Source organism: Suncus etruscus, chromosome 16 (assembly GCF_024139225.1).
Source record: "Suncus etruscus isolate mSunEtr1 chromosome 16, mSunEtr1.pri.cur, whole genome shotgun sequence".
Lineage (NCBI taxonomy): Eukaryota > Metazoa > Chordata > Mammalia > Eulipotyphla > Soricidae > Suncus > Suncus etruscus.
The window spans coordinates 26,512,888-26,538,567 of record NC_064863.1 but is presented as its reverse complement, the minus strand read 5'-3'; the positions used below and the strand labels follow the sequence as shown (position 1 = coordinate 26,538,567).

The window sequence follows — 25,680 nt, the reverse complement described above, 5'->3', positions numbered from 1 at the left end:
TTTGAAATTTTAATCATAAAGAAGATATAGTTTCTATCTTCAAGACAGAATCAATCATGTGTAGAAAGGATACACAAAGTCACTGCCAGAGATTATTCAAAGGACAATTCAATGTGATAAAGGTATTATTGCTCAGTTAATCTCAGGGTAATCAGCGTAATAGGTAGTGATGAGTTCTTTGATTATTTTAAGAAGGGCTAAGCCAGAAAGATGAATCAAATTAATAACAAATAACTTGGAAAACAGGGTTCTAAACAGAATAAGCATATGTGGAGAAAGGTAATGTCCTTTTTTGAGGAACAGAGGACATTCCATTTAACTTGTATCCGAAAACTGAGAAGGGCAAGATACAGGTTAATGCATAATGCTCATATAAAGTTAAGGAGATATTTCTTTACTTTAGGATTGGAAATAAAACTAAATTTGATTTTTCTAAAGTTTCCTTTAACTGTCCTATGTAAAAATTATCTAATGAAGTGAGAAAATACTGAAGTTGTTTATAATAAGCTCTACCAGGGATGATCATAAGGATGTGAACTATAAAGAAGATAGTGGCAAAAGATTAAGAAATAGGATGACTTTGAGTAATACGTAGAAATCAACCTTGGGTGCTCGCTTCGGCAGCACATATACTAAAATTGGAACGATACAGAGAAGATTAGCATGGCCCCTACGCAAGGATGACACGCAAATTCGTGAAGCGTTCCATATTTAAAAAAAAAAATCAACCTTGGTTAGTATTGGGTACTAACATAGGGAAGGTAGAGATAAATACACCAGGAATAATGTTAGTTTTCTAACCAGTTTAATTAAGTAAAAGCACATCATTTGTAGAACAATGTAGCACTCAAAGATATAAAGAGTATTGTGTATGGTGGTCAGGGGACCTGAGATATAATAGAGAAAAGCAGAGATTTTAGTCCAGGGCATGACATTGTAATATTGTATGCTTGAAACTAACTTTACCAGTCATGTAATTCATAGAGCTTCATTTTTTTAAATATATCAAGACTTTAAGAAACCAAGATATTTTTGTCTATAGCGCATTCCTATTTTATTTTATTTTGATTTGCATTTTGCTGCTGAAAAGAGCTCACTAGTGGATAAATTAAAATAAATAAATAAATAAATAAAAGTCTTGTTCAATAAATTTTATTGTTTTATTTGAAAGAAGTTTTAAAGGCAAAAGTATGTTATATAAAGAGTAAGATAGACTGTCAAAAATATTTTTTATTAAAATTTTCCTCTTTTCTAACTCATCCCTTCAGCTAAGGGTTTCTTTAAACCAAATGATAGCACACAGAAATGTTCATGGCTAAGAGCTGTCCCTCATTTGCACAAAAATTAGTGCTGAACAAAACAAACAATGAAGCATGGTAGTTTTTATAGGTGTCCTTCATGTCATAGGTGACCATACAAAGTGCAATGGAAAATGCTTTAGTTGTGCGCTTTTTTTTTTTTGACTAACCCATAAATATGTAAACATGACCTAAGGTAGTGCCTTTCTCCTCCTACACAATGGATTGAAAGAGTTCATACAATGAGAGTTATAATAGTAAAGATAGCAGCAATCCTCATTTTTTTCTATTCTACAGTTTTTATTTTCCAGCAAGAGAGATCTGTATAGTAATTTTATAGTCTTTTCCTGAAAGAATGATCCAGACATTTTGGTGACAAGTGAATTGTAAAATAGACCACATTCTGGAGAGGGCATTTTTTTTAATTAAAATTATCTATGTGCAGCACATTTTTTTGTTAAAAGTGCAATGCCAGGAACAAGTATCAAGGACTTAACTGAATTCAACATCAATTAGGACACCTTTAAACAAAAAGTCATAGTTTAATACTATACAATTTTATTATCACCAGTGCATACTGACTGAACGTACAATGTTGACATATTTTACTATACTTTATCCATGAGAACCTCATTTTTATAGTTCTATATTGACCAATAATTCCATTTAACTCACTACATATGCACTGCTTATATCTCAACATCCTATTATTCCAATATTCAGTATTATTTTCTCTTGTTCATATGTGGTAATTCTCAACATATTTCAATGTATAATATGTTTTATAAGTAACAGTTTAGCAATAATTTAACTTTATTCTTATTTACATTGTAAACTAATAAATTAAGACAGTTCAAATTGCTATAATTATAAAACAATTTGTAGTTTGCTCTCATTTTTAAGGGAAAATGTACTTTTTGTGACATAGAATATTATTTACTTTATGACAAAGATACAATTATATAATCCATATGGTGATGTTTGGATTTATTAAATTGTTACAAGCCTTATTACTAACTTTTCAACTACTGAAAAAAATTGAGTGCCCCATGGAAATGGATCATAAAGCAATTAAACATGTGGTAATATGTCAGCCTCAGGGTGATTTCTTAATTACATAAAATAACTTTTAGTTTTCCTGCCAAAAAAGAGTCCTTACCTTTTAAATAATACTACTTAATCATATGGGTACATATTATAAATCATTTTTTTCATGCAAGTAGCAGATTTTCAAGTTGAAAAGAGAACTAGTATATACATGTTTTATAGTATAACATTATCATGTACCAAAAGACACATATTTCATTACTCTTTTTAATTGCTAGGTTCATGCAAAAGATCCTAAATTTTTAATACCCTGGAGTATACTTAAATATTGCATGGTTTTTAGTTTTTATATATATTATTTCCTCTTCCTGTATTATCTCATATACTTTAGAATATAGCTTAAATATTAATTCTCTGTAAATATAACTTAAAGAAAAGTTTAGACAGAAGGACTAAAGAGATTGTACAGCAGGTAGAGATTTTTTTTCCTCATGCATCCAACCCAGGTTCAACCAGTAGTCTAAAAATCATGAAAGCCAGGAATAAACCCTGAGCACAGTCATTTATGTCACTCAAAAGAAGTAAAAATATATATTTTTTTTTGTTTTTTTTTGGGGGGGCCACACCCGTTTGACGCTCAGGGGTTACTCCTGGCTATGTGCTCAGAAATCGCCCCTGGCTTGGGGGGACCATATGGGACGCCGGGGGATCGAACCGCGGTCCTTCCTTGGCTAGCGCTTGCAAGGCAGATACCTTACCTCCAGCGCCACCTACCCGGCCCCAGTAAAAATATATTTTTAAATAATACTTCTCAATCAAACTTCTATTAAATCCCAACCTCTTATATTCAAAATCCTTAACTCCTCACACTATTAGATCTGTACATTCACATTGCCTTCCAAGTAAGTTTTTCTCAAATATATTCAGTGTATATTTCTTTTGACTTGTAAAAAAAATAGCTGCCATAAACTCAATGCATTTAAAACAACAGAAAGTTTCTCCTTCGAAGATATTTCCAGAAGGCTAAAACATCCAATATAATGTGAACTTTCTATAATGAAGATTGTTATAATATCATGCGTAGGATGGAATCTAGGTAAAAATAATATTTGTTTTTCTTCCTTAAACATTCTTTAGTGTATAGTAGCCTTTTCCCCATTCATAGACAGTAACTTCAGAAATATCTTTGTTTAGTCTTCACATTGCATCCTCATCTAAAAACGTTCAATTTTCTGCTATTGTTTATATAAATACACTTATTAGTACATTTAGAAAACACCTGGTGATCTTTATTATTTATGTAAACTTTTCCATAAGATTATTATGTTACTGATCCTACCCTAATCAATAATTGTGCCCTACCCTAGGATGTGACTTGGCAGTCTGCTCCCACCCTAGGGTGGTACCTGATTCTGATGTATAAAAGCAAGGGTCTGTGTAAGGCAGGGGATTTTTTCTGGGTCTGATTCTGGGGCTTTTGTCTTCAGCCTTATCCTTGGACTAAAGCTGATATCTTCAGAAGCCTGACTGCCTGTTATCTTTATACCCGCCGCATTCACCTCAGAACCACCTGCTGAACAGGGTGGAAATCGCGTGGTCGAGCTGGAGGATGAAAGACCTCATCCTCCATCCCTCCATCAGCCAGCCCCATCAAGGGCTGTTATGCAACAATATTTACATATTTTAATTTTTAAAATGTTCAAAGCTTTGGCTATGTAGGATGATATTTATAAATTCCAATATATATGTATATATGCAATACCATACTATAGTATTTAACAATCCTGACCTGTTTGCTTGCCATTTGTGTTTGCTGGTATATCATATACATATCTCTCTTCCAAACAGACTACTTCTTTTTTGGGGGGGTTGGGGGCCACAACAGGTGATGCTCAAGGGTTACTCCTGGCTACACACTCAGAAATTGCTCCTGGCTTGGGAGACCATTTGGGACATCGGGGATAGAAAAGCGGTCCATCCGAGATAAGCTGCATGCAAGTCAAACACCCTACTGCTATGCCACTGCTCCGGCCCCAAACAAACTATTTCTATTTAAATTGTACATACATTTTACTTATCATACATTTTCTTTAATTTTTAAGTTATATTTGTTTAAAATAGTTTATGTTTATGTTATGTTTGTTTAATTTATGTTTGTTTACCCTCTGATAATATCATGAAATAAGAAATTTTGTATATATTTTAAATTATAGAAATCTATTTTTACTTAATTTTTTAAAACTTGTTTTTGAAGAGTACAAAGGAATAGAAATTATTCATGATATAAGACTTACTTCTATATAGAATAAATTTAGACCCTATAAATTAATGATAAATAGTAATATTCTGTGTAAAATATATGCCCAAAGGTCTTTTACAAAGGCCAGAAAGATAGCACAGCGGTAGGGCTTTTGCATTTCATGCAATCAATCCAGAATGCATGGTGGTTTGAATCCCAGCAACCCAGATGGTCTCCCAAGCTAGCCAGTAGCGATTTCTGAGCCCAGAGCCAGCAGTAACCCCTGAGCACTGTCAGGTGTATCCCCAAAACCAATATTAATAAATAAATAGATAAATAAATAAAATTTAGGTGACAATCTGATACTTTAAAAATGGTCTTTTATAACTCTTATTTAAATATGAATAAGTCAATGTCAATGTTGATTAGATAGTGTATATTTGTATGTATTTCTTTATCATATCTATATTTGCCTACATATGTTTGTATCTTCATATTCCAAGTGAATTTTATGCCTTTTCCAGTTACTTAATATTTTTAGTCATAAAATTTTTCCATTTTAATTTAGATATTACCATTTTGACTTGACTTGTAATTTAAAATTCTCTTTCACTATTTGTTCTTATATTTAGAATAAAAGGAAAGAAAGAAAGTAAATAATGCAGAAAATATGGAGAAAAAGAAAAAGGAAAAAGGAAAAAATGAGAGAAAAAGAGGAGATAAAGAAAAAGGAAGAAAAGAAGGAAGGAAGAGAAGGAAGGAAGGAAAGAAAGGAGGAAGAAAAGAAGGAAAGAAATAAAAAGCAAAGAAACAAAGAAGCAAAGAAAGAGAAAAATAAAGAAAGGAAGAAAAGGAAGGAAGAAAAGAAGAAAAACAGAAAGAACGAAAGAACGAAAGAAAGAAAGAAAGAAAGAAAGAAAGAAAGAAAGAAAGAAAGAAAGAAAGAAAGAAAGAAAGAAAAAAGAAAAAGAGAAGGAAAGGATGGAAGGAAAGGAAAGAAACAAAGAGAAAGAATAAAAAAATGAAAGAAACTAGAAGAAAGAAGAAAAAGAAAGAAAGAAAGAAAGAAAGAAAGAAAGAAAGAAAGAAAGAAAGAAAGAAAGAAAGAAAGAAAGAAAGAAAGAAAGAAAGAAAGAAAGAAAGAAAGAAAGAAAGAAAGAAAGAAAGAAAGAAAGAAAGAAAGAAAGAAAAGAATGGAAGAAAGAAATTGAGAGAGAAAGAAAAGGAAGGAAAAAGAAGAGAAAAATAATGGAAAGCTTTTTATAAGATATATTTCATTGTTATATCATTGTAAACAATTTAATTATAAGGTAAACAATCATATAATAATTGATGATGTAAGAAAAATGAGGATTGTCTAGAACTGAAGTCGGATGAAAAATGCACTTCTTAATAATAAGCAATATTGGGGCCGGAGAGATAGCATGGAGCTAAGGCATTCGCCTTGCATGCAGAAGGCTCGTGGTTTGAATTCTGGCATTCCATATGGTCCCAGGAGCAATTTCTGAGAGTAGAGCCAGGAGTAACCCTTGAGCGCTGCCGGGTGCGACCCAAAAAACTAAATAAATAAATAAATAAATAAATAAATAAATAATTAATAAGCAATATTAGGTGTTAAAGTTGAATAGTGGGTAACTGATGACAAGATATCAGAACCTGATGGACAGGAGTAATACTAAAGCAGGTAAGATGCATGGCTTGCATAGCCAATAGGGCATTTGCCTTGCATGGCGCTGACCCATGTTCAATTCTCATCATCCCATGTGGTTCTTGGAGTCTGCAGGAATAATTCCTGAGTGCAGAGCCAGGAGTAACCTCAGAGTTCCAACAGATGTAGCCAAAAGACAAACAAAAAGTGTAAAACCTAAGCACCTCTGGTAGTAGCCTTAATAAAAACAAACAATAAACTGAGGAGAGTTATTAAAAGTATTGTGTAGGTAAGAATGCTCATGTAAAGATGCATAGCTTGAGTTTATTAAAGGAATGCCTAGATGGACAGTTAATAAATGAGAGTTCATGAAAGATAAGGAGAGCTTCTTTGAAACAGAGTTGTCTGATTACAGACTAATTTGAATTAAAGTGAAAACAATATTATCACTTAAGTCAAGAAAAAATTCTCACAGCAAAGACTAAAAATATATAAGCAATTTAGATATAATACACTCATTAACCATATTTATTACTGTGGTATTATAATTCAAAGACTGAAGGCCACATCTAAATTATAGAGAAATTTAAAGTTTACATTATTTTGAAAATTTCTATAATCTATCTGTCAAAGACTATAACTATAAAAGAGATTATATATTTCTCTCAAGATAATCATGATTGAAATGAGATTTTTGATCTATATAAATTATAGACTACCTCTAAAATATTCGAGTTACAAGATAGTTATTTAATGAGAAGACTCAAAATTTTATTAACTTATTTCTGGCACAATACTGAAATGCTGGACAATGAAAATAAGTTGATGAAGATAAAGATCATTTAAAACTGAGAATAATTGTGAAACACTGATTACAGCCATGAAATAAATTATTCATAGAAACTAACATAAAAATTAAATAATTGGGTTCAAGAGGTACAACTAGCTGATAATAGAAAAATAAAAACTAAAACACCTCTAGTACCAACTTCACATTTCAAGCTAATTATATGTTTGTTGTTTATAAGTTGAAGTCAGTAACTGAGCTAGTAATGAAATAATTATTAAAGGTGAATATATATATAAAATAGTAACTACCAAAATTAACCACTGCTAATATAAATCCATAAAATTATATTAAATATAAATGGATTAAATAACAAAATCAAGTGAAAAATGATCCAAAAATTTAAATTATATAATAAACAAGTAGGGGAGATCTATGGAGTGATAACATATATTTTAACATATATATAATCTTGAGTATTATCCAATATATCATGTATACCCTAATGGATTCTTTGTTTCATTTGAGCCTTATTAAAGGCTGCCTCCCAAAAGAGTTCTTCAAATTTCCTATTTTTTATTATTTCATTTTGTAAGGAAGCACATGTATCTAATTTCAGAGATTAATTCTGTTGTGGTTCAGGGAACCATATATGGGCAAAGAGATAAAACTTAGATCACAAGGCAAGTTCCCTGCCTGCCATACTATCACTCCAGTCTTTAGTATTTCTATTCAAACAATAAACAGATGTGCATTTAAATGCCATTTGTATTTTCCATTATGAGCTTATAAGGATTGGAAAGTTTAGGAGCAAATGAAAAGATTTAATATATAACAGAAATGTAGAAATGTAAATTTTATTTAGAATCAACAAGAAGTACAGATAGAGGAGTAGTTAAGTACCTTCTAAAATGAATTATTCCTGAAATATATTTCACTTATTATACGATGAGTTAGATACCCTAAATATTTGTTCTCTGGGGTTGTTTAAAAAAAATCCTATAGAAAGCTAGCACAAATAATAGAATGTTTGTCTTAAAAATTGAAATTTAAAAATTTGATATAGACTTGTTCAGAACATGAAGCTTTGGGTTTTATTCCCAATATTTTTATACCCGCCAAAAAAGAAAAATAATTTGAGATACAGATGTCAGCAGATTTGGCTTTTTATGAAGTCTGTGAAAAGTAATCTGTTTTAAGACCCTCTTTTAGATTTGGAGAGCTTGTGCATTCTTCACTCTCTCTGCATACCAATTTCTCTCACTTGCCTATATGTATCCATCACTTCCCTTTTTATTGGGACACCAGCCATATTGGATTAGAACTTTACTCCAATGACCTCACTTTACTTGATTATAGTTTTAAAGAAATGAACTCCAATGAACTCACATTTTGTATTCCGAGGAATAGGGGCGGGGAGGCCATCAATATGCCTATTTATTTTTGAAGTGGTGTGTAGAGGGTGTGAGACAGTTCATCCCAAACAGCCTGTGTTATGTGTTTTTATTATTATCATTTCTAAACTAGGAGATAAATCTGTCTCAAGCAGGCATGTCATACCTCACACTGTGCTATGTGTGGACCCCAGATGGTCAAAATCTGTATTCAGTGACTGCTACAGAGAAAACAAGAGCTAGGGGAAAAATGGCAAGGGATGAAAATTTCTTCCAGAAATGCTAGAAAACCAAATGCATTGTTCAAAAATTGGCACACAATCCTGCTCATTACCTCTGATTCAAAAAACAGTTTGTGGTCACAGCAACTTTGCCAAAATCCAGTAGACTGTATTATAAATGTGGTAAAGTGTGAGTACAGCTGACTTTTAATCAAGAGAATGAAGAGTTGCTGGCGTGCTCTATTTTATGTAGAAAAGTAATTCATGTGTTTTAAGCATTCTAAGGTTGTTAGTTTTTAATATACTGCTTTATAACCTTATTAGAATAACATTAAAATTTATATTAAAATTTAAAATGATGTACGGCATCCCCTTGATAAGTAGAAGTTATTAAGTTTATTAATGGGAAGTTCATGCAACATTTCAAACTTTTCTTTGAGAATTATAAAAGAACTACATTAGTGTGTTCTTTTGTTACCTTTAGTTGTAAAACTCTACTTACAGAAGTAAAGTTTCTCTAGGTAATCTGAATTTTCCATTAAATAAGGCATAATTCTTAAATTATATTGTCAAGTTATAATATTACCAAATTCCTTAACATATAAATCATCTATCAATAGAAAATTAATACCACTGAGAATAAACAGAAATTATATAGTTTGTTTCATTGTGAAATTGATTTCTACAATGAATGATACCTTAGCAGTATTGAATTGAAGACATTGATACATATTAGTTTTAATTATAGAAAAGTCCTTAAAATTGTATTATGTAAATAAATATATGGTGTATGCATAGTATTTTACCACCTCTACTGTGTTGAATCCACTTCAAAAATAAATATACAGGGTCAAAGAAATAATGCATAGAGTGTGGTGCTTGTCTTGCACTTGGCTACCCTGGGTTAGATCACTGCCACTTCATATTGTCCATCTTGTCTACAAGGATTAATCCCTCAGCCTCATAAAATGAGGGGGGAAAAGAATGATAACAGGACCAGTCATATGAACATGTAGTGTAAATAAAAAATGACCAGACTGGAACACCAAACAGAATAGATACCCAACCTATAACAAGCTGTAAGGTGGAGACCAGTTACACTTGGATTCTGGGGGGTAAAGGAGGGATATGTGGGAGACAAGATGGGAACAGGAGTGGAGGGAGGACAACATTGGTAGTGGGAATGCCCTTCATTCATTTGAACTATGTACTGTAAATAATTCTATGTAATGAACTTCAGTCACAATAAAAAAAAGTAAAAATAAATAAATAAATAAAATATTACATGTAGATACAAATCATACAGAAAACAAAACAAAGCAAAAAAATAAAAGATTAATCCCTGAACAGAGAGCCAGGAATAATCCTGAACATTATGAGGTGTGTCACCTCCACAAAACAAGCAAAAAATAAATATGCAGTTTTGCTCTAATTGCAGAGTATTTTAAACAACCACATATACTTTCCCATTCATACCTTGAGATTTCCAACATACTAAAATATACATTGTTAATTTTGTTTTTATCATTATTAACATAATAGTATTTTTCAAGTATGTGCTAATATGATACTAATGACATTTGTTATAATTCAAATCTATAACAAACTTTTGATAAAATTAGAGAACTCTGAAGTAGCTATTGAGTACAGAAATGCTTCATCAGTCAATGAAAGGTGCTAAACACAGTAGTTTTGAATAATATTACTTATGACTTCTGATGATATGGCCTTTACCAACTATGACATAAAATCAAATATAGCATTTCTTATTATATCTGAAATCAACGTTGAATGCTAGAGTTTTCTATTGTTGCTCTAAAAAAACCCACAGCTCTGGAGCTTAAAACATAATGAATGTATTCTTGTACATTTTTAGGGACCAAGCATATTTCAAGGTCACAAAAATTCAAAATCAAGACTTTAGTAGGTACAACCCCTTCCAAAGGATCAGAGGGCTATCTCTTCCTATGATCTGTAAAATTAACAACCTAATTGCTTTTCAAGTTTAACTAATAATTACTTCTTTTTTTTTAATGTGCAGGCCCCCTGGTTCTCTTAACAGTTTTGCCTACTTTTTCTAGTCATAGCATTGCATATCCTCTGTTCTCAGATTGGTAGTTTGGTTGAGTTCAAGTAAGTAAAGAAAACAATGTTGTCATTTTATTACATCCATAATGTCTCTATACATGTGTGTTCTCATCACATATTCCAATGATTAAAATATTTCTTTTGTCCACTGTCATAAATTATAGTATTTGCTTAATAATAAATCACAAACTTAAATATAAATCAACATGCAAACATCTTGATTTTTCTTTTAAAAAATTTAAGGTCAAAAAAGCAAGTGTCATTTTAGGTAAAACATCAGTACATGAATAGAGCAGATTCTAATAAATAGGCTAAAGTCCCAGAAATGGTACTTATACAATAATAAAACTTTATTATTATAAATCATTCAGACATACTTGACAACTGACTCTCCTTTGTAATCTTGAAATGATATTGGTCATCTATCTTGTGACTGAATTCTAAATAGAAACAACTGATTTTACTTTATGTAGTAAACTCAAAAGAAAATTAATAATAAAATGATGTTGCTAATATTTTAATGTGAAAATTCAAGTTTATACACATTTTTATAAAACAAATTTTGGGGACCAGAGCTATAGCACAGCAGGTAGGGCATTTGCCTTCCATGCAGTCAACTTCAATTTTTAAATTATTTTTTTGTTAATATAAAATATTAAAACATATAATAAACACAATAAGCAGGCATATCTAGTCTACATATAACTTAAGTAATTTATAACAGCAGTTCTAGTTTTAATGATTTTTCGTACTAGAATTACTCTTCTTTTTTAATATTAAATCTTTATTAATGCACCATGGTTACAAGAATGATTGTAGTTGTGTTGTGTTTCAATCATAAACAGAACACTTCCCTTCACTAATACACCATTCCCACTGCCAATGCCACCCCTCCCCTCTTGCCAACCCTTGCCTGTATTTGAGACAGGCATTCTAATTCTGTCATTCATTAAGATTGTTATGATAGTTTTTAGTGTAGGTATTTCCATAACTGTATCACTACTCTTTGTGATGAGCTTCATATTGTGAGCCGATCCTTCCAGCCTTCATTTCTATTGTCTCTGGGGATTATTACAATTATGTCCTTAATTTTTCTTAAAACCCATAGATGAGTGAGACTATTCTGTTCCTATCTCTCTCCCTCTGATTAATTTTATCAGCATAATAGATTCCATGTACATCCACGTATAGGAAAATTCTATGACTTCATCTCAGTTTGGTCCGAGCATCTCATATGGTCTCCAAGCCTACTAGGAATGATTATTGAGAACACAGCTCAGAGTAACCCCTGAAAACTCCCAGGAGTGGCCAAAAAAACAATAACAAACAAAAAACTCTGACTGAAGTTAACAGTACATTGTTAATTATACAGCTAATGTTTTCTGGTTCATAAATATTACAATAGTCTATATTTAAGACATATCTGCCAATTTGTCAAGATATTTCTATGTAATAAATATGCTACAGGATTTGTTTATCGTTATTCTTTATGGAAATATATAAAATAAATACTGGAAATATTAGTTTCTCTACAAAATGTGATTGATATTTAGAGGTTATATTGAAAGTAGCACTCTAAAGGTGATATTTATAAATATTTATAAAATCAGTCTAGACACCACTCTTATATCAAAGCACTCCTTACAAACTTTCCTTTTATGTTCCAAAACACATATATACTAAGCATACCATTTTGGAAAGTTCATAAAATCAAATTGCCCTTTCTTATTATGAAATATATAATAATAATAAAAATAAAGTAAATATCACATTATTGATAATCACCATGAGAAAATTTTCAACTTGTTTTTTCATGTTGTTAAATGAGCAATGCTATTGTAGTTAACTGGTTACTCTAACAGAAGGAAATCAAATAACATTTTAAACAATTGCAAACAGCATCCTAAATATAATTTTATACACTTGCAAGGAAATTTCAAAGAATGATCAATAACAGGTATTTAACCATAAAGTTATACTAGGTTTTTGTAAGGAAAAAAATAAAGAAAAACATCCATTATTTAATGGAGGATAAAAAAAGAATTGGGGTTGAAGAATGGGATTGATATGGTGCTTTTTCTGCAAGCAGCAGACTTGGTTTCAATCCCTAGCACCCTGTATGATCTCCTGAGCCCAGCAAGAGTGATCCTTGAGGGCAGAACCAGGAGTAAGCCCTGACCACAATCAGGAATAGCCCCCAAACCAAAAACAAACAAACAAACAAATAAATAAATAAAGGAAAAAAGTTAAAATTGTCATGTTTTAAGGGAGAAGCTTTTTATATTTTATATTTTTAGAGAACAAATTAGGAAGCAAATCTTTATATTCTTGTTTGTTTGTTTGGTTTTGGTTTTGGGGACACAGCCGGTGGCACTCAGGGTTACTCCTGGCTCTGTGCTCAGAAATCGCTTCTGACAGGCACCAGTGACCATTTGAGATGCCTGGGATCAAACCCAGGTCCATCCAGGATCGGCCGTGTTCAAGGCAAACACCCTACCGCTGTGCTATAGATTGGGCCCCTCAAATCTTTATATTCTATGCTGCACTTTATATAAAAATATATGCTAATTCTCAAATGTATTTTCAGTAAACATTCTTAATTTTTGGCTTAAAACTCTCCAAACTTTAAAATGAGAGTTCTGAACATGGCCTTTGTTGGGTTAAAGAAATGACATTTAAAGAGCCCATTTTTATGGGATTGACTACTGGTCCAGTCAATCCTGTGATTAGAGACTTCCTTTCTCAGACTGTTCCCTTTAAAGTAGATCATTCCATTCCCATTCATATCAATCCCTAGATCCAAAAGGGGATAAAGAAAAAAACTGTTTGAGAGGTTATTCAGAAATTTAATTACGGGCCCGGAGAGATAGCACAGCGGCGTTTGCCTTGCAAGCAGCCAATCCAGGACCAAAGGTGGTTGGTTCGAATCCCGGTGTCCCATATGGTCCCCCGTGCCTGCCAGGAGCTATTTCTGAGCAGACAGCCAGGAGTAACCCCTGAGCACCACTGGGTGTGGCAAAAAAAAAAAAAAGAAAAGAAATTTAATTACATGACATATGTTTTCATTCATGTATATCAGAACTCCTTCAGTAGGTATTGACAACATTCTTAAAAAGGGGTTTTAGTGAGTCTGCAGATAAGTTCTATTTGTCTGGTAACATGACACTGGACTGTCCATGAGACAGACAGTCCACTTTCCATCTGCCTGTCCTTTGAAGGGAAAACAAAGTTCTATTTATCGAGGAATAAGATTAAATAAAGCAAATCTTTTGTGACTTCTGACCTCCATTTGTACTTTAAGTATAGTTTTCAGGGACCGGAGAGATAGCACAGAGGTGTTTGCCTTGCAAGCAGCCGATCCAGGACTCAAGATGGTTGGGTCAAATCCCGGAGTCCCATTTGGTCCCCAGTGCCTGCCAGGAGCTATTTCTGAGCACATAGCTTGGAGTAACCCCTGAGCACCGCCGTGTGTGTCCCAAAAACAAAAACAAATAAACAAAAAGTATGGTTTCCACAAATATTAGGGGAAAACTTTGTTTAAATATTATAATAGATCAGAAATATTGTACTATCTTGGCACTGATTTCATGATCACTTCTCAGGAGAATTTCTCCCAAATAACTTGGCAGAAGCAACCACAGCATGTCTCCATATACACTTCTACAAAACAGCAGTATTTTCTTACTTAGATAAACCTTTAAATCTATTAGAAAAACAAAAGCAAACAGTTCTATTCCTTTTCTAAATTGGTCACAATAACCTCTCAGTAAAAATATCAGTGGTGCCATCTCTTTTCAAAAATTTCTTCTTTACAAATAAGCTTTATATAAATGAGAAGAAGCAGAAGAGATGAAGAGGCATGAAATAGGGGGCATTAGTGATTAGATCATAGAACCCAATTTCTGTTCTTAAAAAAATGGAATGAATGGGGCTGGAGAGATAGCATGGAGGTAAGGCATTTGCCTTTCATGCAGAAGGTCATCGGTTCGAATCCCAGCATCCCATATGGTCCCCTGTGCCTGCCAGGAGCAATTTCTGAGCATGAAGCCAGGAATAACCCCTGAGCACTGCCGGGTGTGACCCAAAAACCAAAAAAAAAAAAAAAAAAAAATGGAATGAAATCGTCAATTTTTACTTCTCTGATCTAATACTATACTAAAAGTAACAAATTAAAGAGCAGAAATTAAATTACGATAAAGATATGGAGTTCTAGATTCCAGTGGTGCTGTGATATGCATTTGACCTTGAAATGTAGCATTTTAATTCTGGGATTCAATTTGTCTATCTTCTTAAAAATAAAATGCTGATAGAACTAATGAATGCTTCTGGAATGTTGTGAAAATGAATAATGCTATAAAAAGGAAATATAAATCACCTACCCAGAAATAACTACTGCTAATATATTGATATATTCCCTACATTTCTTTTATTTTAATAAATGTCCCTGTTTACATCCCTTTTCCCCCCTTAAATTTGTGATCTTTTTTCAGACCTCTTAAACATTCATTTAGAGTACCCTTTTTATTATATGTATAAATATGTCAACACATTCTATAATGTATTTATCCTTCCTCATATTTGGAACATTTAGATGACTTCCAAATTTTTTACTATTATATATTAGTCAGATGAAAATGTCTATACATAAATCTTTGAGTTTATAACTACTTAGGCAATATTCCATTAAAGTAGAATTACAGGGCCATAAAATGTGACCTTTCTGACAAGTTCTTGATAGAAATACCCAAACTGTAAGAGCCTCAGTTTATTAGCAAAATGAAGTTTGAATTAGTTGATTTCAAATATACATCTCTCAGATATAAAATTGTCTGAGTGGATTTTCTAGATCACCTTTCTATAGACTTCAAGTTAAAGATCTATATTCATTAATCTTGTAATATTCTCTGACAATATTAATAATATTAAAATAATATTGTACAACTGTTTATATATTTTATTTAGCATAATGAATTGAGTTTTGTCCAAGGATTCATTTATAAATACTTTATTTATTAGAAAATTATTTATGAGAAAGTTGGTTATAGCATGGAAGAAGCAATATGGGGAATAAAGAAATACTGAACAAGGTCATCAGTTCAAATTTCAGGCACAGACTCCATAAAAATGTACTATTAATTGAATCTGATTCTCAACTTCCATTTTATCTGACTCTAACTGTTGAATTTTATAAAGAGATTTCTCAAAGAATTTCTTACCACAAGTCTTTTACTTACTAAACCTGCTTCAGGAAATTTTTAAATCAAAATAGCTAGTTTCCATCACAAAATCAATGCTAGCCTTCTTTAAAAATGTATCTATAGTAAATACTCACAACCTGGTGCTAGGTATCACTATGTCCCACTTAATAACTACTATTAATTTATGCCACTAAAGTATAATATATGGGCTGAAGTGATAGCACAGTGGTTAGGAATTTTGCCCTGCATGTGGCTAACCCAGGTTCAGTTCCTGGAATCCTATATGATCTCCTACAATGACTAGGAGTGTTTTCTTTATGCAGAGGCAGGAATATACCCTGATGCTTCCTGGTTTGGCCAAAAGAAACAAAAAAACCCAAAATAATAATAATATAATATTATATTGACTATTATGATTATATAACCATAGTGAGATGACTCATTGTCAATTTACTTCTTTTTGGTTGGAGTTTAAACAATACATTTACAATTAAAACAGAATTAGTTTTAAAATCTAATAAATAATTAAATTGAAACACAGCTTGGGAGTTTCTTATGATACTACATTACCATTACCATGTAGTCCAACAATCCCACGCATTGATATTTACTTGAAAAGCTGAAAACATCTATCTGCATAATAGATGGCAATAGACTTTTATAAAAGCTCTCTCAGTAATTGCCCAAACTTAAAAGTTATCAAAGTGTCCTTCAGTAGGAGAATAGATAGATCCATTCATACAATGGATCCATTCAAGGATTCATTCATACAATGAAATATCATTGAATACTAGAAATAAATGAACTATCAATCTATTAAAAGACACAGAAGAAACTTAATTGCATTTTATTAAGTGATTGAAGCTAAACTGAAAAGACTATATCCTGTCTAATTTCAAAAATATGTCATGTTAGGAAAGGCAAAACTGTAGAGACAGTAGCAACATCAGAGGCAGAACTGTGTATAGTTTAAGGGATAGGAACACATAATTGAATGCAGGAACTCCAGCTTTGCTTGATGCCCCAGGCACTGCAGGAGAAGACTCTTACTTGAATACTGCTGTATGTATACCACTACACATACACACACACACACACACACACACACACACACACACACACACAGATAACAAATTCAAATTTAAGTTTTATTTTAAATTATATTGACCTTACTAGTATGTAGAAATCAAAATATAATTACTGATTATCAATTAAAAGAGGAAAGGAAGTTATTAAAAGCATACATAAAAAAGAGAAAAATATTAAGATGTATATACAAACATATACAAAGATCACATTGGCCAGAGATTAAGAAGAAAAGTATAATTAATAGATAGAAAATAGAAAATTTTAGAACACGAGAATATTCTGTATGACACTATAATGATAAATATATCTCAAATATTAGACAAAATACATGGGAGTAAATGAAACAATAGTAATGTTTCCTGAAAAACAATGAACTTTGGGTGATTATGAGTAATTTTAAGTTCATCAAAAATAACAAGTTATCACTCTGGTGAGGAATGTTGACAGAGGGGGAGCTTGTGAATATGTGTGAAATAGTAGAATAAAGCAACTAAAAAACTCCTGCATACACCATAATTATATTTCCAATGGGGTAATACAGTATATTTTATTCTACCATGTATGTTTACTTTATATATGCACCAGTTGACAATCATTTGCTAACAGTAGTCTCAGTATTATTTTATGGCATATTGAATATTCCATATAAAGAAACTTTCATATGTTACAAAACAATCACAACAAATAAATAAATAAATAATAAAATCATAAGTGTATTCTATCAAATTTTGTGCTTATTTTTAGGCTAGGATTTAATCCATTAGAAGTTGACCCTTTGTTATAAAATTGGTTTGATTTTAAACATTTTTCTGTAATGTTTTATCTTTCATTTTTTGAAGTGTACAGGCAAATAACTTTGTAAATAATGTTTCAGTACATGGAGATCATGTATTTTTATAGGAATATCACGAAGTGTTGCTGAGACTTTTTTTTTCACCAATGCATCATATAACTGCAAGCAATGTGGCTGATGGTGTTAACTTGTTACCCTGTTGAGTTAACATCTGTTACTTGCCTCAAACAATCATTAATAATTTTCAAATATGAACTTACCAGTTTTATCACTCATTGCATTTCTTCACTAGCATTCTAATTGAAATTCAAGCTTTGCCATTTTTTTTATTTTTAAGGATGTATTGACATATTCATTCATTGTTTTTGTAAAATATTATAATTTTTATTCAAGGAATTAGAATTGTCTACTGTCATTTTAATAAGGGCATTGTTTAAATTTGTTCTTTATGATTCTTTAAGCTTGTTTTGTGTACTTTTAATGAATGTTTGCTTCTAAATAATTCTTTTGAATTCTTGTTATTGTCCTCTAATTCTGCAATAGGCTATTCACACAGAGTATTGGTGTGCGTACTAAATACATTATTGCATTTTAAACACAACGAAGTTTGACATGCTCACTGATGAAGCGATGTCTTGGCTTTTAAGCTCTCTCAGTTACCTACATGAATAATATTGAATATATGGATGAATGTATAAATTATCAAGATAAAAAGTCATTGCTATCACATACTGATCTTTAGCTCTATGATAAATACTAAACTGGACAACTTAGTTACCATTTTTTTCTCTACAATGACTATTATGGGGCTATTTAAAGATGAATACTGTATAGATATAGAAATATTAACTTGTCAAACAGTGCAATGCAACTGAATGGCCCAATGAGAATTTAAACTCAGGTATATCCAACTCCAAAACTCCTGCATTTAATGTTCTCTATAAAGTAGTAAAGTTCGCAATGGCAAACACAAATTTTCATATGATGATAGATAAGATACTTTTGTCATTTTTTAATTCAAATCTTTACTAAAACAAGTTGTCCTGCTCCCAAGATTACATACTACTTTTTTTATTCCTTAGAATAAAAAAAAAACACAAAATGTGGGAAATCTGATAAGAAAGAACAACATACTTGTTATAAATATCAACATTAGTGTGAAATTCTTTAAAAAGGAACAAAGGAAAAATTCAGATTTAAAAAGTTATTCACTAAGAACTAAATGGAAAATTTAATAAGTGAAAAGCTCTTGGTGCAGACTTATTTATAGTCCTTATTTAAACTTGACACCTCAACTACACAATTATAAAAATTGAACTCATGTGAGTTTTAAAAAATTTATTAGTGTAACAAAACAGGAATAATGACCAAAAGGAAGGGAAAAGGATTTTTAAAAAAGATTGATTCTAGCAGAAATATGGGTAAATACATCCAATATGAACTCCTTTATGCTCTGACAAAATAATCCCTTCCATGTTCCAAGGCCACCAGATGAGCTGCTCATACATGTTAAAACAAAACCTATAACACTTCAGTATCACCTACTTTTTTATAATCTGGGTCCCTGAAATATCATTTGCTTTTCTGCAAATCATATGCAAAACCCTCTCTTGATAAATTTCAAAACTTGTTAACTTATAACTAGATACATAAAATATTGTATTGACTTACTTATGGTGTATAACATACTTCATAATTTTTAATTTTAGAAATCTTTGGTATAAGTATCTTCCTATATTTTGAAATGTTGGTTTCTATGACTTATTATGTTTTAGTATGTGATGTTAAGTAATACATGCACATGATATTCAATATTATTTATTTAACAAACTAATTATAATTTTCTTTATAAAGATTTAGCAAGTGGAAATAATAGATTAAGGCCTATTGGGAGGCTAGAGAGACAGAAAGATAGTAATATGTTATTTGCTTTGCACATACATGCCTGACAAAGTTTTGAGCTTGATATAAACCCATATGATTCCCTGAGTCTCCAGGAGTTGTACCTAAGTTTAGAGTCAGGGTAAATTTTAAGCAAACCAGGCATTGTCTAGCCAATGAAAAGATTACTTTCTATATTATTTTAAAAACACAGTTACAAAATAATGTTGTTTTCAAGTTTATGGACTATGAACTCTCTTTGGCAATAATGAACTCAGCTAGAATTATAAACTAAACAATTCAGGACCAATTTTCTTTTTCTTTTTTTTTATATTTTAACTTTACTTGAGATAAGAAAATCATAGGCTAAATTAAATGGAATCAATCCTACTTTGTGACGTATGTAATTTTTTAGTTTCAAAGCCTTTTATTTTAACTGACAACTTCATATGCATAATACAGAGAAAATCATAATTAGTCTATATCTGTCTTTTGGGCCAGTTATCACCAAATAAGTTTAAAATAAGTTTACTATAATAGCTGATAGTTTATCTGCTAAAGTATGTAAGTATGAATTTCTGAAAATATGCATGGTAAGAGAAAATGATACAGATCATATAGTCACCATTTCATGCCATTAAATATACTTGTATTTGTAACATAATTAATGAGTAATATTAATAACAATATTATAAATAGAAAAGGTTTTAAACTGTTTTAAAATATTCTATTATTTGTTGTATCACACTGAAAATTTTTCATAATTTTAACCGACAGAAAGTTTAAAATATGAAAATTTGAACAATGCATACTATTGATTCTTCCCAGATAAACACAATAGAATGTATTAAATATAGATAATATGTATGTAAAATATAAATATATATACATTTGTTCATATACCCCAGAAGTCCTAATTCAATACTCTCCTCTTTGTGCATAAGAAAATCACACATTTCATTCACATATTTTTTATTTAAATTGTCTTTAAAATTTAACTTTTACAGGGTGTCATGTCCACTCAAAAAATTGTCTATATATCAGTAAGGTTTATATAAACTTTAAAAATATCAACCTTTTTAGTAATAAAAACATAGATATATTATTTTATAAATTACAGTAAATTCCAGGGCAAGTTCCAATAAATCATAGTTTATTGACATTATCAAGGGATAAGCTCTTTCCATGTGGCTTTATGCCAACTTTATATATTGGCTTCATTCACAACATGAATTCAACTTTGCTCACAAATGGCAACATGAACCATAGGCCTGACTAACTAAATGCTATATATGTCACTTAGGGAAAAGTCATTATAGTCACAGGGCAATGAGTCGATCTGATCCTATACCCTGTCCTAAGCCAATCAATGACAAGAAAAATATGATTCTATAATTAGAATTGATTAACTAAGATTTACTCTCTAAGAGAATGACAGGGTCATGACCTCATGAGACAGAAGGTTGAATGATTTTAGGTTCTATATACAGTAAACAACATAGCAGATGACTTGAATAAGCAGCAAATTGTTTTTGTTTTAGTGACCAGAGAAAAAGGTTTATTAAGCTTTCATTCTAAAAACACACTGATATAAGAATTTTCTCTAATTATTGATGATGTTACTTAAGTGGAAATTTTAGCTCTCTCATTTTTTAGACTCTCATTTTTTGTATTACTTTCCATTACTATTTTTCTCCTGCCAGCAATAGCATTTTAACCTGCACCCTACAAAATTCAAGAATTGCTTTCTGTCTTTAATAATATGCAGTATATTAGTATTGTTTCTACTTATATATTTTTCAGATATTGATAATCAATTTATTGTAAACATATAAAGGTGAGAACACTGTTTTAAAATATTTACTTAGACTTCCTAATGATTTTATTATAAAGGTACATGTTAAGTTTAGAAAACCACACACAGTACTGCATCACTTGAAAAAAACCTTTTGCTGTTGCTGTTTTTTATACAAATTTTGTGGCCCTGGTCTTTAGCACCAATTGCATGCTTCCCTATGAAACAAGATTCCCAGGGGGTTGTAATTTAGAGCATATGAGATGAAACAACTCTCCTTTCCCCATTCTTGAATAATGGTTTCTGAAACCAGAACGAAACATCAGAGAATATTTTAACTGAATGTCACATACTAGCATATTTGTCCAGCTACAATGAGAAATCCTTTAACAATGAAGATATGCTTTATTCCAATGCCATTTCAGGAAATGAAATTCAAATTTTTTGGCAGTGAGCTATACTTTCTGAGATTTAGCTTCTTTCAGTATTTTTTGTCTTACATAAAAAAGGTCAACTGTGGATAAAATTGGATAGTAATAATTAATCATGTTGCTCATCCTGCAAATCTCCTAATGGTTAACATAATCAAAATATTTTATTCTTAAGTATTTGTCCTCTTCTTTGTTCTCAATATATCAAAGCCTGGTTACCTTAAGACTTATAAAGAAAAATGTCTGTGAAAGTACATTTGTTGTAAATTTTTGTATCTTGTTTTCTATATTTTGAAAGTCAATTTCATACAAACATAGGGAACTTGAAACAAGACTTCATGTATACAGATATCCCACAAGTTTGAACTACAGTTCAAAACCTATGCATCTCTTGAAAGAAATAGTCATCTCCTCATATTGGAGACAAAGTAAAATAGCAAACGCATATCTTATCAATTTTTCTTAAATTTTGATTTGTTCTTTCTATAGTGAATTTTAAAATCTAGTATTTTATCTCTATTTCATAAATCATTTAAAAGTACATGCCATTTTGCATTTAGAATTCTGCTATAGCTTGTTATGATCTAATTGATTTTTATTTGAGTTCTATGAATGTCTACTTCCAATATGCATCGGATGATCTTGTGAGGAATTTAGAACAGAAGAGAAAAAAAATGTGGAACATCGGTGGCTGAAAGTTGCACTTTGTTAAGTGGTGTGTGAATTCTATGGCTGAAACTCAAATATGAACATGTTTGTAACCCTGGTGGGGGCTGGAGTGGTAGCACAGTGTTAGAGCATTTGTCTTGCATGTGGTTGACCCAAGACAGACCCGGATTCTCTCCCTGGCATCCCATAGGATCCTCCGAGCCAGAAGAGATTTCTGAGCGCAGGTCCAGAATTCACCCCTGAATGCAGCTAGGTGTGTCCAAAACAAACAAACTAACAAACAAACAAACAAAAACAACTACAAACTCCCCTGGCACTTAAATAAATGAATTATTCTTAAAAAAAAAAAAGTTTTCTGGGACCTAAGCAGCAATATTGTGGGCAAGACACATTTTTTCTCTCTTTTTTCTTTTTTGCATGCATGCATGCATGCATCAAAAGTTTTTTAAATTCCCAACAGTGCTGAGATCCACCAGGAATGATTCTGAGCAAAAGCCTAGTGTAAACACCAGTTGCTACTAGCAGTCAGGTGCCTCCCCACCACAAAAATTTTTCTTCCAAATGCATAGTATTTATTCTAATACTTTGTACCTTAGTGGAGTAACGAAAACAAAAAAGAACCCTCCAAATCTCAGTGATAATATGGAAATATATTCTAAATATGATTGTTTTCTTTCCTCAAGCTGATAAGTTAAGGTTTTAGTACTGTAGAAAAACTGAAAAAGCATTATATATGACTGGTTAAAATATAGATCATGCTAACATTTTCAAACTTCACCTTATTTTCAACCTAAAAAAGAAAAAAGAGATAATAATAAGTCAAAGTATGTTGTTTAAAATATCAAAAATCACAACTATAACTTATAATAAAAACTATCACTATATGGTAAGCTTTTAATAAGTAATTTTACTATTATTATATGCACAATAAAATTTAATATGCATATCTATAAAAATATTATATAATTCAGAACACAAAAATCTCTGACAAAAGAATCATTTTTTCTGTATTCATTGATTTTTTTCAAGAAAATAAATATTACAATTGATTGGCTATCACTAGTAAGACAATTTTGTTCTTAATTAGTATTTTATTGAAAAATAAATATTTTATGCTATCAGAAAAATTTCAAGCAAAACTGTTTATTTTTTCTCTTATTTTTCTTATCATTTTATCATTATATGATCCAGTTGCTGCAGTAAGGTCCAGAATTATAAAATAATTACTCAATAGTTATGAAAATACATTAGATTATTTTCATATACCAAATATGGTTTTATGTAGCTTTACAACCAATAGAAATAAAAATCATAGGATCCAAACTGCAATGAAAATATATACAAATATATCCATTATAGAGGCAGAATTAAGTTTGGAAAGGAAATAAGAGGCATTGTTAATCTCAAGAAAATACTTATGATGGAAAATATATTGGAAAATTATATACCTAAAACTTAACTATGAATACCTTTTAAATTACAGTTCATATACTTAAAAATATTAAAAACTATTTGAAAGGGATACTAAATTTAAACTATTCATTTTTATATTTGCATTTAGTAACTAGTTCTGAAAAATATTATCATTAAAATTTTAAAAATATTAGAACATGTATTGAAAAAAATTTGGGGGAGGGGTTTGGGTCACACTGGCATTGCTCAGTGGTTACTCCTGGCTCTAAACTCAGAAATCACTCCTGGCAGGCTCAGGGGGCCATTTGGGATGCCAGGATTCGAACCACTGTCCCACTGCATGCAAGGCAAATGCCTTACCTCTATGCTATCTCTTCGGCCCCATGTATTAACATTTTAGTTAAAATAAATATAATATGGGCTAGAGCGATGGAGCAGTGGTAGAGCATTTGCCTTGCACATGGCTGACCTAGGACAAACCACATTTTGACCCCCTGGCATCCCATATGGTCCCCCAAGCCAGGAACAATTTCTGATCACATGGCTGTGAGTAATCCTTGAGTGTCACTGGGTGTGGCCCCAAAAGTCAAGATAAACAGATAAATATAATGTATTTTTGAAAATGTATCTTTTAAGGCAAGGAAAATAACTCAATGCTCTTTGCATGTTGGAGGCTTGTGTTTGATCTCCAAAACAACTTGGTCTGTTGATTCACAAAAAGTGAGCTGGTAGAATACTCAAACACCAAAGATATGATTCTAAACATACACAATATTTAATATAATTAAGAAAAATATTCAAAAAGTATCTAAAATCGAAAGTGTAAATTGAGAAAAATAAAATATAAGGGACATATTTTGATTACTCAAATAAAGCCAACATTAAATCACAAAAGCTTTGGTAGGAAAATTTATAATGGCATTGAGGCAAAGGTGCTCCTCATCCCATGAACTTCACATGTAGCCTGATGTTTGAGACTATTACCACCTCTGCCAAGTATGGAATCATCCCTGCAACTAACAAAGCAAGGTGGAGGCACTCATTACTGCATAAATTGCAAGTGTGTGTGCCCACAGAGAACATTGTCACTGTTACTGATCATAACTATGCCTCCATGATCAGACAGAGTCAGGAGGAGACATTCCATACCTCATGAACCATGAATGTAGATGTGCCAAGAGACCAGCGGGGCCACCACCAATCACATCCAAGCTCCCGAGACTGGATGTAGCAAAGCAGAGACAAGCACAAAAAGATGAGGATAGAATTAGTACACTGGAAGATGAGATGAATAACAATCCCATATAGCAGAAGAAACTGGTAAAAAGTCTTAAAGCAAATGATCAAACAATGGAAAAGTTACTCAAAGAATGGGAACAGATGAAAATAGAAGTCTATGATAAGCTCAACAGAAACAACTTAAGTATCATTGGAGTCCCAGAGACCCAGGAAGAAAATCCCCAGGAGGAATCAACGGTCAAGAACATCATTAAAGAGAAGCTACCAGAGCTAAAGATTACATGCGATCAAATCCTGCATGCCCGAAGAGAACCAACTAAAAGAGACTCCAGAAAAAAAACACCCCAAGACACATCCTAGTCACAATGATGAATCCCAGAGATAGAGACAGAATTCTGAAAGCACCAAGATCGAATAGAGAAATTACATTCAAGGAAACATCCTTGAGAT

At 31.5% G+C, this 25,680-nt stretch overlaps 1 non-coding gene across 1 annotated transcript; it reads left to right on the top strand.

The window, feature by feature from the left end:
* Positions 1-608: 608 nt before the first annotated feature.
* LOC126032964 (U6 spliceosomal RNA) lies at positions 609-715 on the top strand. Its single transcript, XR_007504122.1, has one exon. It is a non-coding gene; the product is annotated as a U6 spliceosomal RNA (small nuclear RNA).
* Positions 716-25,680: the final 24,965 nt, after the last annotated feature.